Source organism: Rana temporaria, chromosome 4, assembly GCF_905171775.1.
Source record: "Rana temporaria chromosome 4, aRanTem1.1, whole genome shotgun sequence".
Taxonomy (NCBI): domain Eukaryota; kingdom Metazoa; phylum Chordata; class Amphibia; order Anura; family Ranidae; genus Rana; species Rana temporaria.
The window spans coordinates 384,484,950-384,504,495 of NC_053492.1; the positions used below are offsets into that span (position 1 = coordinate 384,484,950).

Below are 19,546 nucleotides of genomic sequence, written 5' to 3' on the forward strand. Positions count from 1 at the left end.
AATTCTGCACTCTGTATGCAGCGCACACCTGAAATCGTTATGCAGGACACACCTAAACTCTGCAGACTGCACAGAGAGCACTGCTGAACTCTGTAATCTGTACACAGCGATCGCCCTCTCCCTGTACTCTGTACGCAGCACACTCCTGAATCCTGCACTCTGTACATAGAGCACCGCTGAATTCTGGACTTAGTACACAGGGCACTGCTGAATCTTACATTCTGTATGTAGCACACTCCTGAACCTCGCATTCCTTATGTAGCACATTGCTGAACCCTGCACTCTGTACATAGCACACTCCTGAACCCTGCACTCTGTACATAGCACACTCCTGAACCCGGCACTCTGCCCTCTGTATGATGCACACTCCCTGTATTTAATGCCCTCTTTTTAGACCCTCCCACTCTTAGTGCAATTTCGCCAAACCCACCATTTTCTGCTGCTGCGCACTCAAGTCCTCCCCTTCCCGCCCGGGGGGGGGGGGGGGGGCAGGGAGTGGTTGGGTACCAGCGCCTATTCTCTGAGAAAAAAAGCCCTGATAAAACAATTGTAGCAAGAGGGGTCAGGTCAGCATTACAGCAGCCAAGTAGTTTTTTTTCAGACAGAGATTTCAGCAACGGCTACTGCAATGCTTTTTTTCGTGAGATATTTCCTTTAATATTCATGAAATAACTGGCAAGCTTTGATGATCATCTATGCTGACCCAAGGGCTAAAGTTTGCATCAAATATTCACAAAAGGAAGACTCCTATATTAAAACATAAAGGAAAATTGTATTATAGGCTTTATATAACTTTTGTGATTTATTGCTGAACTCTGGGCACAAAAATGTTCATATTAAATTTAAATATCTGCAAAGGATTCAGGTAAGAATAATCATATTTATATTATATTTAATTATCCTGGAGATTCGGAGGGCTGATTCACACAAAAGTCAGGTGAATGCCCTGTACTTGCAACAGTGGATGTCCAAGCAAAATACCCAACTCTGATAGATGCACAAAAGATATTTAGGAAGGAAAAGCCTCAGATGGGCTGGAAGTGACATTTTATGTAATATTTGTATCTGGGTTTTAATAGCCGAACCTCACAGCATGCACAAATGCGAATACATATCCAAGATAATGTTCTGCACATTACAATCTCATTACAAAAAACAACCAGAAAATGATTCAATGACAAGCATTTGCAAGAAATCAGTTTCGTAGATTTTAACAGTGAAAGATAAGAGAAAGATTTATCTTATATGTGAGACTATAATTGAACAAAGGCATAAAACAAAATTTGTACACAATAATACCATGAATGACAGATCATACTGTGCAGACACCAACACTGCCAGCTCAAACAGTCTTCAAAGGTAAATTGGCACGAAATGTTAGTAACAATATAAAACAAAAGAATTTACAATACTGAATTTTTGCGTCAGTCTTTAGGTAAATTTAGGGCTTAAAGCGGAGTTCCAGACAGTGCAGCTGCTGACTTTTAACCCCCCTGGCGGTATGATTATGTCAGATTTTAGGTGCTGAAAGTGGTACTATTATTTTGCATGGAAATTTGGCGTTTTATATTGTAGGCCTGTAATTCTTAGGAATAACTCACTTAAAGTGGGGGTTCACCCGAAAAAAAAAATTTAACATTAGATTGAGGCTAATTACTGGAGGCAGAATCGGGTGTTTTTTTTTTAAATCAATACAGTACTTACCGTTTTAGAGATAGATGTTCTCCGCCGCTTCCGGGTATGGTCTTCGGGACTGGGCGTTCCTATTTGATTGACAGCCTTCCGACGATCGCATACAGCGCGTCACGAGTTGCCGAACGTCGGTGCGGCTCTATACGGCGCCTGCGCCGACGTTCGGCTACTTTCGGAAACTGGTGACGCGCTGTATGTGATGGTCGGAAGGCTGTCAATCAAATAGGAACGCCCAGTCCCGCAGCCCATACCCGGAAGCGGCGGAGAAAAAATATATCTCTAAAACGGTAAGTACTGCATTGATTTTAAACAAAACACCCGATTCTGCCTCCAGTAATTAGCCTCAATCTAATGTTAAAAATGTATTTTTTGGGTGAACCTCCACTTTAAATCTGTCCAAACAAGAGTCTAGTAGACATCCCGGGTATGATAAAGTTTGAAACACAAAATCATAAATTATAATATAATAAATAACTATAAATAATTATAACAAATAATAATAATAATAATAATAATAATAAATTAATTAATCAATAATGTAATCAAATCAAAAACACTGAAATTTGCTCAGTTGCAGAATAGTCGCTGTCATTACTTTCAGTGTTTAATGATGAATTTCCCCAAAAATCGCTATCGCTCAATTCTGCAAGTGATTCTAATATATTATCGCTGTTTTCTAGCTGCTCTAAAACCATTTTTGACATAAACTGACACTTTTTAGTTGCTATGGACAATCTCCAGTTTCCAGCCAGAAAGAACAGTATTTATAATATAAAACTGGATGCAGACCACTAGGGACAAAGGGGGTGTGTATTTATTTCATACAGTACTGTAATCTGTAAGATTACAGTATACTGTATGTATTGTGTGTTTTTACTTTTTTGAATTTGGCGCTGATCTCTGCCTCTGTGCGTCGCAACGTCGCATGGAACGGAGCTCGGCGGCACTCGGCACCGTGAATCGAGCAATGAGGACACAGCTCGCTCACACAGTGGGGAGACATTGCAGGATCCAGGGGACAAGGTAAGTAATCTCTGCCTGGATACTGCGATGTGATCCCGAGTCTGGCTCGGGGATACCGCTAATGGTACTGGAAACAGACACTTGACTGTCCCATTGTCCAGTGATGCGGCCGCTCAGAGCATTGCTCCTCTCCCCCTCCTCTCCTTTAACACTCTGGGTACCTGGCCGTGACCGCTTTCGGCTTCACGGCCAGGCACGCACTGCACATGCACGAGTCGCACTGCGCACTTGGAGTGAACAGGTGGCCTTCTGGGACCTGTCACGTGTCCCAGAAGATTGCCTAGAGGGAAGGGCCGCCTAGGTAGAGAGGAGGAGTCGTCTAGGCGGCTCGTAGGTGGAAGAAGGAAGTGGACAGGAAGTCCCACTCCAAACAAAGCACCCATGCCCCCCCCCCCAAAAAATGAAATGCTAAATGTGGCATGTAAGGGGATGAGGAGTGCTTAAAGCAGAAGTTCCACTTTTGGGCGGAACTCCGCTTTAAGCTGGCCATTCATAGATCAAAAGCTGGGACCGGCCAAATTTTGATCCATGTATGGGCAGGCTGGTTGTACACGAGTCGATCTATTTCACAAAACTAAATATACACTGATACAATTCTAACATAAATATGACACTTCTTCAGTACAAGTGCCGTATCTATTCTTATCAGTTTAATATCCTGCCAGCACCAGGCCAAGTGATAACATGAGCACATTATCTATGACCAGCCAAGAATAAATAGACTTACTCACTAATCTATATCTAGAAGAAATCTGGTGTGTATGGTAAGGTCTACCGTGGAGAGGTAATAAATGGTTCAAAGTAAAAGGATTTATGGTTAACCTTACAAACAGACTGGAGTGTACTTTTCAGATGACCATCTCAAAGGACAAGAAACGTAGTGGAGGAACATCATCTCCTAAATTATTATTATCCTAAATTATTCCCTTAGGTTCACAAACATGAAACACTTTAAAGTGTATGTAAAGGCAGAAGTTTTTTTATCTTAATGCATTCCATGCATTAAGATAGAAAATCTTCTGTGTGCAGCTGCCCCCTCAGCCCCCCTAGTACTTACCTAAGCCCCATCTCAATCCAGCGATGTTGCATGAGAATTAATGTAATAAAATTATACCAACATAAAAAAATTTGTTAAAATATAAACAGCTGCTGAACACTAAAGGCAAATTTACAAAAAAATTACAGGCAATAATAGTACAAAGAATAGTGAAGCGCTAAATATCACAATTAATACATCTCATTCAATAAATCAATACATGAAAGATATAGTTATTGGACAGGAAAAATCATAAAAAGTTCATATAGAAATCAGGGGCTAGATTCACATAGATCAGCGGATCTTTAGATCCGCGTGATCTATGTGATTTAAGATCCGATGCCGCAAGTTTGAGAGGCAAGTGGGTAATTCACAAAACACTTACCTCCAAACTTGCGGCGGCGGATCGTAAATCCCCCGGCGGAATTCAAATTCTGCGGCTAGGGGGAGTGTACTATTTAAATCAAGCGCGTCCCCGCGCCGATTTAAATGCGCATGCGCCGTCCGCAATTTTTCCCAGCGTGCATTGCTCCCACTGACGTCGCTAGGACATCAGTGGTTTCCGCGTGAGCGTAACTTGCGACGAGCGGGTTAGAGAATCGGCGTACGCAAACGACGTAAAAAAAAAATAGACGCGGGAACAACGGCTATACTTAACATTGGCTGCGCCTCATAGAAGCAGGGGTAAGTATACGCCGGGAAAACCACTACGTAAACGTCGTAACAACACTGCGTCGGGCCCGCGTACGTTCGTGAATTGGCGTATCTCGCCTCACATATTTCTCAACGTAAATCAGCGAGAACGCCCCCCGCGGCCATTTTTAAATTGCAGTTAAGATCCGACGGTGTAACACAATTACACCTGTCGGATCTTAGGCATATCTATGCGTAACTGATTCTATGAATCAGTCGCATAGATACGACGGGCCTAAGTCAGAGATACGACGGTGTATCAGGAGATACACCGTCGTATCTCTTTGTGAATCTGGCCCCAGGATTCCAAAAAGTGACAATGTGCACTAATGAAGACTTAAAGAGTTTGTTAACCCAAAAAAAAGGATTTTTATCCTGGTCACTTAAAGCAGATTAAACAGAGCGTGTGCTATGTAATCTACCCCCCTCTAAACTGTAAAAAAAAAAAAAAACTCTAAACTTACCACTTCCTGTATGCCCTCTCTAATCAGACCATGATAACCAAGGCAGCTCCTCCCTGATCACCGTGGTCCAAGTGCCTCCCTCAGTGATAGGCTGATGTCCCCTCCGCTCTCCTCTCTCCCCCCTCACCCTCTTCTTCCTCCTTGTCAGCGCCCTCTCTGTCTGTCTCCGCTCAGCCACGCCCCCGCCACTATTATTAAAAAATAAATAAACCTAGAATTGTCACTGCCAGCCCCTCTATTAGAGTGTTGTAAATACAGATTTTTAGCTGTCTTCAGGCCGGTCACGTGACTCACGGCCGCTTTACAGCTATGAGAAAGGGATTCTGCGAAGGACAGAAGCGGTCACGTGATCTCCCCGGCTGACGTCAGAGGGAGATCATGCCCCCTCCCTCAGAAGCCATCCGTTGGAGCTGGAAAGCGGCCGCAAGTCATGTGACTGGCCTGAAGACAGCTAAATAGCGGTATTTACAACATTCGTTTTAAAAAATGCTTAATACAGTGTGCTATGCCAGCCTCTAATAGAGGGGCTGGCATAGACTTTAACAAATGGGTTCAGAAACCCTTTAAAATTGGTACCAGACGTGTGACCTCCACCATAAGACACTCTTTGCCGTTCACCTCAATGATAGGTCCCCTGAGTCAACAAGGGTCAAATATTCATTTTTTTTTTCAAAATTGTCACTCTATTTTTGTTTATAGCGCAAAAAATAAAAACCGCAGAGGTGATCAAATACCACCAAAAGAAAGCTCTATTTGTGGGGAAAAAAAACGCCAATTTTGTTTGGGAGCCACGTCGCACGACCGTGCAATTGTCAGTTAAGGCAACGCAGTGCCGAATCGCAAAAAGTGGCCCGATCATTGACCAGCAATATGGTCCGGGGCTGAAGTGGTTAATTTGAACCTGGAGACATACTTTAAACAGGATAAGCACAATAAATATATAATATTTATTCAGACTGTAAATAGGAATTTCCGAACGAAATTTAACAAGTTTTTACGTGGAATAGAAAAATAAAGAACTTTACATGTCTACCCAATGAAGATTTTTTTAATACATGCATAAATGGAATTCTTTTCCAATGTTTCAGCAATTAGTATATGTATTTATTTGCAGCAATAGCTGGAGGAGATGTGGGAGTGTCAGTAGGAGGGAAGAGAGTAATACTGTAATTACATCGTATCACATCGTATGTTCCACTTGTCAAAAATAGCTGTAGGCCTATAGGCAAAGTGTTACAATTCAAACCTTCTACAGTCAGCTGCAAAGACAGCAGAATTACAGAAAGTGTCACCTGATTAATAAAAATGAAAGTATACGGGGTAACGGCCCATAATGCATATGTACAGCCCAAAGTTGTTTTTTGTTTGTTTTTTTGGATAGAGAGAAGAAGGGTTGAAACTAGTGATGCATCGAAATTTCGGCTGCCGAAAATCATTTTTTCAGCATTGTGCCGAAAGAAAGAAAAGTGCATATAAAGGCTGCTGAAAACGCCTGCAATTTTGCTACGCTCTTTCCTTGCTTATGGTGTGTTATTCATAGGTCATGTGACTCAAAAAAACACATAAAAAAATGCAACACAGGTGCATTTTCGATGCGTTCTTGCTGCTTTTTCAATGCACTTCCATGGGAGGTGCATTTTTTGGTCCATTTTTTTTCCTCAGTTTAGGCCTATACGTATTCTTCTACTTATTTTTGGTAAAAAAATTGCAATAAGCGTTTATCGATTGGTTTGCGCAAAAGTTATAGAATTTACAAAATAGGGGATAATTTTAAGGCATTTTAATGAATAATTTGCGTTGTTTTTTTTTCGTGACTGCGACCTTATGGCGGACACATCGGACACTTTTGACACATTTTTGGGACCATTGTCATTTTCTCAACGAAAAGTGCTATAAAAATGCACTGGTTACTGTGAAAATGACAATGGCAGTGAAGGGGTTAACCACTAGGGGGCACTAAGGGGTTAAGTGTGCCCTAAGGGAGTGATTCTTACTGTAGGGGGGCGTAGCTGTGACGTCACTGATTGTCGTTCCCTATATCAGGGAACAGACGATCAGTGTCACTGCCACAGAGGAGAACGGGGAAGGTGTGTTTACACACACCTCTCCCCGTTCTTCAGCTCCTGTGACCCGATCGCGGGACACCGGCGGCGATCGGGTCCATGGGTCCCTCGGGCGCGGTCATGGAGCTTCGGACCGGGTCAATAGCGAGCCAGCGGCGGTGTGCGCGACCCCACAGCTGGGCTCTTAAAGGCGACGTTAAGGTACGTGCCTGTGCCCAGCCGTGCCATTCTGCTGACGTATATTGCCGTTAGGCGGTCCTTAAGTGGTTAAACATAATTATGCAGTGGTCTTTTCCATAAACAGGCTGATCCTGACACCACTGGAGGATGATGCTTGGAGATTGGGAACCTGCTCTGAATTCTTGATGATGAGAAATCTTTCTCCCGGGAGCAGATTTTTCAAAAGATGTACTCAGAGGGCTGCAGGCAGTATTATTGGAAATAGGACATCTCTTCAATAGAGGTAACAACATATCAGACAAGTACAAATGGATCATGTTTAAGTGTAGCTATACTTTAAAGCTTATTTCCACTTGCAGTCAAATCTGAGAAAACGGCACTATATGTTTGTTATGTGTTCTCGTTCACACAGCATACCTTATAAATACCGGTATATATATTACTTACCTATTAGTCGTTTCCAAGGTGAAGATGTCATGGCCGATGCTATAGAGATCTGGACAGTCTCATAGGGCCAGATTCACGTACAGCGGCGTATCTTTGAGCGGGCGTAGCGCATCTCATATGCGCTACGCCGACGTAACATAGAGAGGCAAGACCAGTATTCACAAAGCACTTGCTCCCCAAGTTACGGCGGCGTAGCGTAAATGGGCCGGCGTAAGCCCGCCTAATTCAAATTAGGAAGGTAGTGGGCGTGTTGTATTAAAATTAACTGTGACCCCATGTAAATGAATGGCCGAACAAACGGCGCATGCTCAGAATCACGTTGCATATACTCCCTAAGATACGACGGCTCAATGCGTATGACGTGAACGTAACATAAGCCCAGCCCCATTCACGTACGACTTACGTAAACGACGTAAAATACGACGGCTGTTCCGACGTCCATACCCTAACATGACTTACCCCTGCTTTAGGTGGGATAACTTTACGCCGGACGTACGCCTTACATAAACGGCGTTGCTTACTGCGACGGGCGCAAGTACGTTCGTGAATCGGCGTATCTAGGTCATTTACATATTCGACGCGTAAATCAATGGAAGCGCCCCTAGCGGCCAGCGTAAATATGCACCCAAGATACGACGGCCTAGGAGACTTACGTCGGTCGGATCAAGCCAAAATTCAGGCGTATCTTGTTTCAAGAATAAGGCGCATAGATACAACGGTGCATCCTAGAACTTACTCAGCGTATCAGAAGATACGTCGGCGTAAGTCGTACGTGAATCTGGCCCATAGTGTTTTTGTCTCCACACAGACTGGGATAGGTCTCATTAACAACGCAGGAGGGCAGTTTTAAAAATGTTACCCTTTGCTAGTTTACAGCTGATAATGAAGAACTATGAAATCAGTACAAACAGGGTTAATTAAAGTGTTACTAAACCCAGGACCCTGCATTCACTATATATGGTCCCCCACAGTACACAGAACATTAAAAAGCAATTAAAAACCTTTTCTCATCAGCAGTATATAGCAGTCTTGTGACTTCTATCAGTGTCTGGTTAAAGCCTGTGGAAGGAGTTTACATTCTCCACTGACTGTCCTATGAGGCTGCAGGACCCCTGTCCCTCTCTCTGGACAGTGCTGATTGGCCCTGTGCCGATCACATGCACCCTCGCAAGAGAAAAAAAAACTCTCTAGCAATATACACCAAACTAAGCATGTGCAGAGTGACTCCAAAGGCCCTGTGCTATCAGGAGATGGATTGGGGACAGAGGAAAAAGGTGAGGATCATAGAAGACAGGATCAAACAGCCTTTTTACACAATGCAGAGAATTAACCCCTGCATATACAGACTGATTTTACTGTTGTGGATTTAGTAACACTTTAGGTTCAATTTTACTCCATAGCCCCTCCCTAAAGGTGTAACCACCTACGTTTTTTCCGCCGAAAATCCGATCTTGTGTACCAGGCTATAGTCCAAATGAAAGCTAAAATATTAGCTATGCTACATCTTTGATAATTATAAAACATATATTGGGATATTCAGGATTTTAAAATCACAGACCAAACAAATCACCAGACTAGATGATGTAGTTAATACTAATTTAAAAAAGGTAATTAAGCTGAAAAAATGAACACACACGCACGTGCTTCATTTCAGTGTTAGCAGACACAAAGCTTTGCAGCTTCCCACATAATTAATCCAATCAGCTGCACACAGTAATTTGTGAGCCTTCTTCAGACAGAATGATATGTGCTGGGAATCCGTGTTCAATGAACTAAAATGGAAGGTCAATCTCCCCCTCGTCTCAATGTTTAAAATTAACAGATTTCTTTTACAAGGTTAACTGGAGATACACACGGAACAAAAAAAAAATATATAGCCTCATGCATGCAATCATTTTCCCATATCTCTCCATCTGCAAGCTGTGTAACTTTTAATAGCTTCCCAAACCCATTTGTGGAATTCATAGTCGGGGAGGCACCATGGTAATACAGAAGAGCAGCAAGTGGCTTGCATTGCTTTCTTTAGAGGTGTGAATGTAACTTAGGAAACTTGAGCGTAGCTAATAAAACCATGAAATGACCACAGAGGAATTGTTAGACAGCTTAGAGGAACTCACAATAGGCCCATAGCTATTTTATATCAATGTTGGCTCTGGGCAAAAATATAAAGTACTTTACCATCACAGTGAAAGCTAAAGTGATATGTTATATACATTAGGAAGAAAAGCTGAGGTTGTGCACACTTTTTTTGAAGCTTTGTAATTAGTATGAGCCCGACGTTTTGTACTGTAGAAATTTATAGTGGTTTGACTATGGATTCCACCTCTATGCTGTCCAGGAATGGGTATAGTGGTCTGACTATAGATTCCACCTCTATGTTGTTCAGGAACAGGTATAGTGGTCTGGCTATGGATTCCACCTCTATGCTGTCCAGGAACGGGTATAGTGGCCTGGCTATGGATTCCACCTCTATGCTGTCCAGGAACGGGTATAGTGGTCTGGCTATGGATTCCACCTCTATGCTGTCCAGGAACGGGTATAGTGGCCTGGCTATGGATTCCACCTCTATGCTGTCCAGGAACGGGTATAGTGGCCTGGCTATGGATTCCACCTCTATGCTATCCAGGAACGGGTATAGTGGTCTGGCTATGGATTCCACCTCTATGCTGTCCAGGAACGGGTATAGTGGTCTGGCTATGGATTCCACCTCTATGCTGTCCAGGAACGGGTATAGTGGTCTGGCTATGGATTCCACCTCTATGCTGTCCAGGAACGGGTATAGTGGTCTGACTATGGATTCCACCTCTATGCTATCCAGGAATGGGTATAGTGGTCTGGCTATGGATTCCACCTCTATGCTGTCCAGGAACGGGTATAGTGGTCTGGCTATGGATTCCACCTCTATGCTGTCCAGGAACGGGTATAGTGGTCTGGCTATGGATTCCACCTCTATGCTGTCCAGGAACGGGTATAGTGGTCTGGCTATGGATTCCACCTCTATGCTGTCCAGGAACAGGTATAGTGGTTTGACTATGGATTCCACCTCTATGCTGTCCAGGAACGGGTATAGTGGTCTGACTATGGATTCCACCTCTATGCTGTCCAGGAACGGGTATAGTGGTTTGACTATGGATTCCACCTCTATGCTGTCCAGGAACGGGTATAGTGGTCTGACTATGGATTCCACCTCTATGCTCTCCAGGAACGGGTATAGTGGTTTGACTATGGATTCCACCTCTATGCTGTCCAGGAACGGGTATAGTAGTCTGACTATGGATTCCACCTCTATGCTCTCCAGGAACGGGTATAGTGGTTTGACTATGGATTCCACCTCTATGCTGTCCAGGAACGGGTATAGTGGTTTGACTATGGATTCCACCTCTATGCTGTCCAGGAACGGGTATAGTGGTCTGGCTATGGATTCCACCTCTATGCTGTCCAGGAACGGGTATAGTGGTTTGACTATGGATTCCACCTCTATTCTGTCCAGGAACGGGTATAGTGGTTTGACTATGGATTCCACCTCTATGCTGTCCAGGAACGGGTATAGTGGTTTGACTATGGATTACACCTAGGTTCCACAGTGAGTACAACAAGCATGCTTTACTGCATATACAGGCTGATTTTACTGTTGTGGGTTTAGTAACACTTTAAGCCAGCCATACTTTCATCAAAATTCAGTTGGTCCAGCAGAAACCAGACAAATTTCGATCCATGTATGGGCTGGCTGGTTGTACACAATTCAATCTATCAATTGACTTGTGTACAACAAGTCTGTTTGGTTTTTCCCAAATAATTAGTGATGCCAGCTTTAGCCGATGTCCTGCCGAGAATTGTCCCCCGGCGGATAATGCCCGGTCTGTACTGTGAAGGCACCACACTTGTGCAGTACAGAGCACAACGGACCTCCGAAAATACCCGAAGATGACTCATCTTTACACGGCGCATGCGCAATGACCAACACACGCTGCACAATCCCGATGCTCGCTCCACTCTGCAAGGGGCGGATGTGTATTACTATTTTATCGTGTAAGGGGCAGATGCGTACAGCAAGGGGCGGATGTGTATTACTATTTTATCGTGTAAGGGGCGGATGCCTACAGCAAGGGGCGGATGTGTATTACTATTTTATCATGTAAGAGGAGGATGCCTACAGCAAGGGGCGGATGTGTATTACTATTTTATCGTGTATAGGGCGGATGGCTACAGCAAGGGGCGGATGTATTATTACGGTTGAAACTACACGTCATTGCGGGGCATGTTTAAACAAATGAAGGGCGGGTTTTGCAGTGTCTATGTCCATCAATTTAAAATATGGCCTCTTCGCCCTTCATTTGTTTAAACATGGCCAACAAACACATGTAGTTTCTTGATAAAACCACCCTAAAAATAGATCTGCCCCTTGCTGCAGCCATCCGCCCCTTGCTGCAGCTATCCGCCCCTTACACATTATAATATTAATACACCCGCCCCTTGCAGAGTGGAGCAAGCATCGGGAGCGTGCGGCAACGTCTCTCACAATGTCCTGTCCATTGCGCAGGTGCAAACTGCAGCTGATTCCCTGCTCTTCATGTTTGGCAATTTTTGCCATCTCCGTTTGCTAGGGCGCTGCGCCTGCGCAGTCCAGGGCGGACATTATCCGCCAGGGGGACACATCTCGGCAGAACACCGGCAAAACTGATCATTGCATTCTGACGGTGGGGAAGGCTCCCTGCTGTCAAAATACAATACCACAGTGGGATGGATCCCCCGTCACATTGAGTGTGTGGATGGGGGGAATCTGATCTTTATTTTAATAAAAAAAAATTTCAATCTGCTGATTGAACAAAAAAAACAGGTCAATGTATGGACTGCCCTAGATGTTTCTCTTGGAGCCGCAGAAGAGGTTATGATAGGCAATCTCACAGTTGTATTAAAATGAAAAGACCCTAAAAAAAAACCTTTGGAGTGTGAGCTTCAGGCCGACACTTCTTATCTTTTCCTTTTAAGAATTCAAGGCTACTGTGCTTCCAAAAGCCCTCTCATTATCACACTCCAAGGGCCTTCCTTTGTAAGCAAGTCTCTCACCTCACAGCCATTCATATAATTACTGACTTCCTATCAGATGCTTGAGATGCACTATATTATCGCCTGGTAACAACATGAAAGACTGTCCTGCGGACACACTCACACACACTCAAATGTATTTCCCATTCTTATTTCTTTGCCTTTGTAGGATATATAGGGGAAACACATGTAACCAGAAGTCTAAAAGTTGGTTTTGTTCAGGTAATGTGCGTAGATTCAATTACGTTTCTCATAAATTGAAATAGACATTCTGCCCACTATTATTCCTGCTCAGAGATATTGTTTAACATTCTCATGCTGATTAGTCTTGAATTTTTTCAAATTTGTTAATAGAAAAATCATCACCCCCAAACATTATATATATATATATTTTTAGCAGAGAATCTAGAGAATAAAATGGCGACTGTTGCAACATTTTATGTCACACGGTATTTGTGCAGCGGTCTTTTAAATGTAACTTTTTTGGGGAGAAAGGCACTTTCATGAATTAAAAAAAAACTGAAACAGTAAAGTTAGCCCAATTTGTTTGTATAACGTGGAAGAGGATGTTACGGCGAGTAAATATATACCAAACATGTCACACTTTAAAACTGCTCACACTCGTGGAATTGCAAAAAAACAACGGTACCTAATAATCTCAATAGGCGATGCTTTAAAAAAAAAAAATGGTTACCAGGTTAGAGTTACAGAGGAGGTCTAGTGCTAGAATTATTGCTCTCGCTCTGACGATCGCGGCGATACCTCACATGTGTGATTTGGGGAGCGACTTCCGTATGTGTTTTCTTTGCTGCACTAGCTTGTGGGGATGGGGGCGTGTTAAAGTTTTTTTTTTTTTCTTATTTGTTTTACATTTTTTACATTGTGTTTTTTTATATATATATATATATATATATATATATATTTTTTTTTTTTTTTATCACTTTTATTGCTGTCACAAGGAATGTAAACATTCCTTGTAACAGTAATAGGTGGTGACAGGTACTCTTTATGAAGAGATTGGGGATCTAAAAGACCCCCAATCCCTCCTTTCCACTTCAAAGTATTCAGATCGCCGAAAACAGCGATTCTGAATACTCTCATTTTTTTTAAAACCGGCGACATTGGCAGCCGAGTAAACCGGAAGTGACGTTGTGACGTTGCTTCCGTGTTTACATTCAGGAGACTGGAACAAAGCCGTTTCCGGCTTCATGCCAGTCTCTGTCTAGACGCCGGAAGAGGTGGATCGAGGAGCGGGTCTCCTGGTGGGATGGGAGGCTCGGTCAGAGCGGCGGAAGGCGGCAGGAGGGGGATGTCCCCTCCTGCTCCTCTGGGATAACAATCGAGTGGCTTTTTGTCTGAGTATAGATCTGTTTGTCCCAAGCATGTTTGAAGCCATTTACTGTTGACTGTCTGGAAGTTTATTCCAAGCATCAACTACCCTTTCAGTAAAATAATACTTTCTAAAATTAGTTTTGAGCTTCCATCAAGTTAGTTTGATGTCATGTCCCGTGTTCTTGATTTTGGGTTCATATGGAAAAAAATGCCCTCCTGAACCTTATTCACCCCTTTGATGTATTTAAAGGTTTCAATCATGTCTCCCCTTTCCCTTCTTTCCTACAGACATTACATATTAAGTTCCTAAAGTCGCTTTCGATATGTTTTATTCCCCTGACCTTTCACCATTTTTGTTACCCGTCTCTGGACTTGTTGTATCTTATCAATATCTTTCTGTAAGTGAGATCTCCAGAACTGGACACATAAATGAGGTCTCACTATAGATCTACATTGGGGAATCAGAACCTTCTTCTTCCTGCTGGTGATAAGTCACTCCCAAGAGTGGCAATGCCAGTTGGTGCTACAAGACTTTCCTCTCTCGGTTACCTATATAATTCCCAGCGTGGGATAGAGACAGTAGAACCCCCTATTATAAATGTCCAAATGGAGCAGTATCTCGATGCAGGACTATCTTGCAGATCAGCAGATTACCGGTTATCATAGTTATTTTGACCTCTGGGGTATGTTCACTTTTTTGGGCTCATGAAAATAGTCAAAGTCTCATCGAGCATACACGGGTTTACCTGGGGACAGGTAAGCATACTGACGAATGGTTTTCTCGGCAGGAAACACTCTGCTGAGAATCCTGACAAGAAAATAGAGAGCAGGTTCACTATTTTTCTCGTCGGGATTCCCAAAAGTTTTTTCGAGGAGAAAGCTCTCCCAGCAGCTTTCTTGCCGAGAAAACTGGTTGTGTGTACGAGGCTATAGTCTCATAATTTTGATGGCCAGGTTAGGACCAGTAAAACAATAAATTGTGGGTTAAAGAGATGATCCTGGCACTAGTGTGATGCTGTGGACATCAAAGGTTTCCATGCCTACAGGTTCCAGTCATGAATCTGGCCTTAATTTTGGCACATAACATGAAAACAGCCAGAGGATCACCTACAACGAGGCAAACATTTGGTCTCCATTTATCAAGGAAGAAAGGAGGGAGATTTCATTTGCACATCTTTCCTTCAGATCCAAAGAATCCCACTTGTCATTTGACATCGAAATAAAAAATAAACACATCTAAGGATTGGTAAGCTGCAATAATTTCCATTTTGCTTTTTGATGGTGGTGCTGCGTATAAGTTGATACGGTTTCTCTGTGTATTTTAAAATGATATTTGATCTGTTTGTTACACCACCCAATCCCTACCATGTCGAAACAAGCACGCTTTTTGATAGCTGTAATAAAAGTCAAGATTTTCTATCAGCATTTCTTGTTTATTTTAAAACTCGTCATCCTTTGACAGCTATAGGAACATGGAGTAGCTGAAATCAGCTTATGCCACGTACACACAATCGGAATTTCCGATGAAAAAAGTCTGATGGAAATTCCGATCATGTGTGTGGGCCCCATCGGAAATTCCTATGTGCTATCTCCATTACAAATGCTACTTTTCCCGAAGGTGCGCTCCTGTCTCATACTTTATTCTGAGCATGCGCGGGTTTCTAAGCATACACACGAGCGTGTTTCTCGTCGAAAACCAGCCCGACGAGGAACACGACGAGGAAATTGAGACTCCCGTCGAGGAAAAAGAGAACTTGTTCTCTTTTTTTCTCATCGAGTTCCACGACAGTTTTCTCGATGAAAAACATACACACGACCGTTTTCCTCGGCAAAAAAGCTCTGCCACCAAGTTTCTTGATGGATTCTGTCGAGGAAAACAGTCGTGTGTACGAGGCCTGACAGTGTGTATGCAAGAATGATGGAAGTCATCTTTATTGGAATTACGACGGAAAATTCCATCGGATTTTATTCAATCGGAAATTCCGATCATGTGTACGCGGCATTACTCTTGATATCACCAGTACCGGGAACCAACCCATGTACAAAGGCTCCTCTCTAGCAAGCGCTATTGTTAAGGAGTGTATTCTTTCCTTAGTAATCTGCCACAATAGATAAGGAAGTCAAGGAATAATTATTTGGGTAAACATTCTTTTTTGGCTGCAACTTAAAAAGTTAATCAAAGCCTGGAACGAGGCAAAATTCAAGAAAATCTTTCTATCAGCGGAGGCACATATACTGCTGGTCCTGCAGGAACAAGCTGCTTTAAAGAACTCGGCATGAAAAGAAAACCACTTCCACACTTCCTATCTTCAAAGTGCTTTTGCTCTTATTGAACATTGTTACCTGGGCATGTGTTTTTCCTTTTCAACTTTAATGTGGTCAGGTGACTGACAGCGCTCAACTTCAACCTACTCATGTGTTGACTGACAAAGCCCAGACTTGTACCTAATTCTGTATTACCAAGAAAAATATAGTCCATTATTTATAAGGTTCACGTTAAATTATGTAGACTATTAAAATTGACTGCTTTCGAGAGTCACTGCTTTTCAGTTTGTAACCTGCCACAGACGGCGAACACAATAATGCCATTGCTGCAATATTCGGTCATGCTATTCTGTTAAGCTGACAACAGCATTTTTACTGGTGCTTTCTAAATATGCTGAAATACTGTGTGTGTGTCTAATGAATCCCGTCTTATAAACAGCCTGTTCTGTGTGATTGTTAAAGCTGAGCATCTGGCAGGTATGCATACCCAATTAATCCAGTTATCAATTAATTCAAGCTAAACTCAAAGAAAATCCAAATTACCCTTACAGTGTGCCCCCCCCCCCCTCCCCGCAGCAAAAGGGTTAAATGCTTGTTTTTGTCCAGGGGATTGTAATCTGTTATCTCCTCTTCTGGAGTCCTCAGCTGATGCTGTCCCTCTTCCTGAGGATGCCCCATACCAAGTCATGTGCTGTAGGGGCACCCGTGCAGCCTTGGTATGGTTGTATGGTATGGCGGAATGGTATGTCCCGAGCCAGGCTAAGTGCGTCCATAGACAAACGCAGCATGGCTTAGCCATGCCAACTCCTCACAGGATTTGACTGACAGCAGTGGTCATGACTCTTCGACAGAAGGCTAGCTTCTGTTGGACCATCTGTTGTACACATAGGCCGAATGTCAGCTGGTTTCTATTAAACCGGCCAATGCCGCCCAACATTCAGCTTGTGTGTACTAGGCTTTAGCTTCTTCAGAAAAGTGATTTGTTTTGTGCCAGAAAAAAAAGGTGCTGATAATGAAATCAACTGGTCTTGATCATTTCTTAAGCCTCGTACACACGACCGAGGAACTCGATGGGCGAAACACATGGTTTTCCTCGTCGAGTTCCTTGTTAGGCTGTCGAGGAACTCGACAAGCCAATTTTCTCCATTCCCGTCAAGGAAATAGAGAACATGCTCTCTTTTTGGCTCGTCGAGTTTCTCGGCAGTTTCCTCGACGAAAATGTACACACGACCGGTTTCCTCTGCAAAAAAATATCTTCCAGCAAGTTTCTTGCTCTTTTTTGCCGAGAAACTCGGTCGTGTGTACGAGGCCTAAGGGTCAGCATGATAGCCAGGAAACTACCATTTTTCGGGAAGAATTTAGCACTGGCAGTCTTCATATTTCTCTGATGAAATGCTTCCCTTAAGCTGGACACTTCTTATTCTTATTCATCAGATTCACAAGACTTCCAATGGACTGGACGAATGGTCGAATGGACTGGTTAAGATATTTATTTTAAATAGCTGTTAGTCATTTTTGTTGGTTTATCAAGTAGACAACCTTGGTATTCCAGCTGTCGTAAAACTACAAATCCCATCATGCATCTGCCTCTAGTAGACATGCCTGTGATTGTCAGGGTCTTGCAATGTCTCTTGGGACTTGTAGTTTCAAAACAGCTGGAAGGCCGAATTTGCCTACCCCTGGCCTATCAGATGAAACTCTGATTGTGATTGCAAAATTTAGACCCAAATGAATTGCTACCTGTAGAAGACCAAATTGTAGCTCTTGGTTTCCAAGCCGATATCAGCTAAACCACAGTATGTATCCACTTCAGCCAAAGAGGAAATATTAGGATAAAAGTTCTAATTACTGTTGCTTTTTTTGATACAAAAATTGATAATCTAACCTTATCCCTGGCCATCACAGCAAATGATCAAAACTTGATGTATGTTCGCTGCTAAACTTTCTGTCCCAGTTTCCCCTCTCTTTCTTCTGGAAGTTGATTTTGGCATCACATACCATGGTAGACAGCCAAAAGTAAGTGTTAAAATCACTCTAATTAACAGGTCTGTGTTGGCGGTAGGCCAGCATTTTGCTGTTCTAACATCACAGAGGTATTTGCCAGTAAAGGTTATCCAAGCTGACAACTACTACTTGCCAGCATCGTGAAACTGCTTAGATGAATAAGAAAAATTGAAGTGTTTTGTTTATGATCCATTTTTATCCTAACACTCACATTGCCCCAAATTTTTATTGGCACAGTCATATGGATTTGAGAAATTCAAGGCTTTGACAATGATTTAAATTTACTTAGGAGTCTATTTGTAAAGAAAAAAAAATGCAGAGCTATTCATCCTGTGAAATTGCATTCTCGTGCCGCGTACACACGACCGGTTTTCATGTCATGAAAAAAACAGTTTTTCTCGCCGTGATTCCTCTCAAGCCTGCCTTGCATACACACGATCGTGATGAAAAATGCTCGAGCAAAACGCAGTGACGGGAAGACGCCTTGAATGTGTCCCACACATGTCAGAGCTCACCACCGACGTCAAGTTTGCCAGGCAGTGCATGGGGCAGGGTCGCAGCCTGGGCGGTAATGAAACCACCCACAACTAGCGCCACCGCTTTCCAGCTCGGGCCGGCTAGGTTAAAGATATGCGCCCACACACTGGCGCTGCTGTGTGTGGGCGCATATCTTTAACCTAGCCTGCCCGAGCGGCGCCAGTGTATGACGTCACATGAGGGAGCGATGAGAGCACCCGCTCGATCCCCCGCACAGCCACATGGGGCAGGGGAGGAGGGGGAAGGGGAGGGCACGCAGAGCGCATCGCAGCTCCTGGGTCAAAACCAAACCTGGTCCAAAATATGGGCACATAAATCATTGGCTGGAACCTGCAAATTGACTTGTCCTGTAGCAGATCACAGCACAGATGGGGTTGCGGACACATTTACCCACTTACACACCCCTAGCTAGAGATGCCGAATAACATACATGTACTGTACATGATCCGGTGCCATATATGTGCATTGGCAGTCTGCAAGAGGTTAACCACTTTGTTACCGAGCCTGTTTTTCAGATTCAGTGTTTACGAGACTAAAACAGTTTTTTTTGCTAGAATATTACTTAAAACCCCCAAACATTATATATATATTTTTTTCTAACACCCTAGAGAATAAAATGGCAGTCATTGCAATACTTTTTGTCACACCGTATTTGCGCAGCGGTCTTACAAGCGCACTTTTTTTGGAAAAAATTAACTTTTTTAAATTAAAAAATAACAACAATAAATTTGGCCCAATTTTTTTATATATTGTGAAAGATAATG

General features: G+C 43.0%; 1 protein-coding gene and 1 long non-coding RNA gene across 2 annotated transcripts in view; one reads left to right on the forward strand and one right to left on the reverse strand.

Moving 5' to 3' along the window:
• Nucleotides 1-19,546, reverse strand: part of KIF26B (kinesin family member 26B) — a 472,460-nt gene that overhangs the window by 376,317 nt on the left and 76,597 nt on the right. The window lies entirely within an intron of this gene.
• LOC120937664 lies at nucleotides 211-15,398 on the forward strand. The gene is made up of 3 exons (XR_005748741.1): nucleotides 211-223; nucleotides 8,135-8,137; nucleotides 15,076-15,398. It is a non-coding gene; the product is annotated as an uncharacterized LOC120937664 (long non-coding RNA).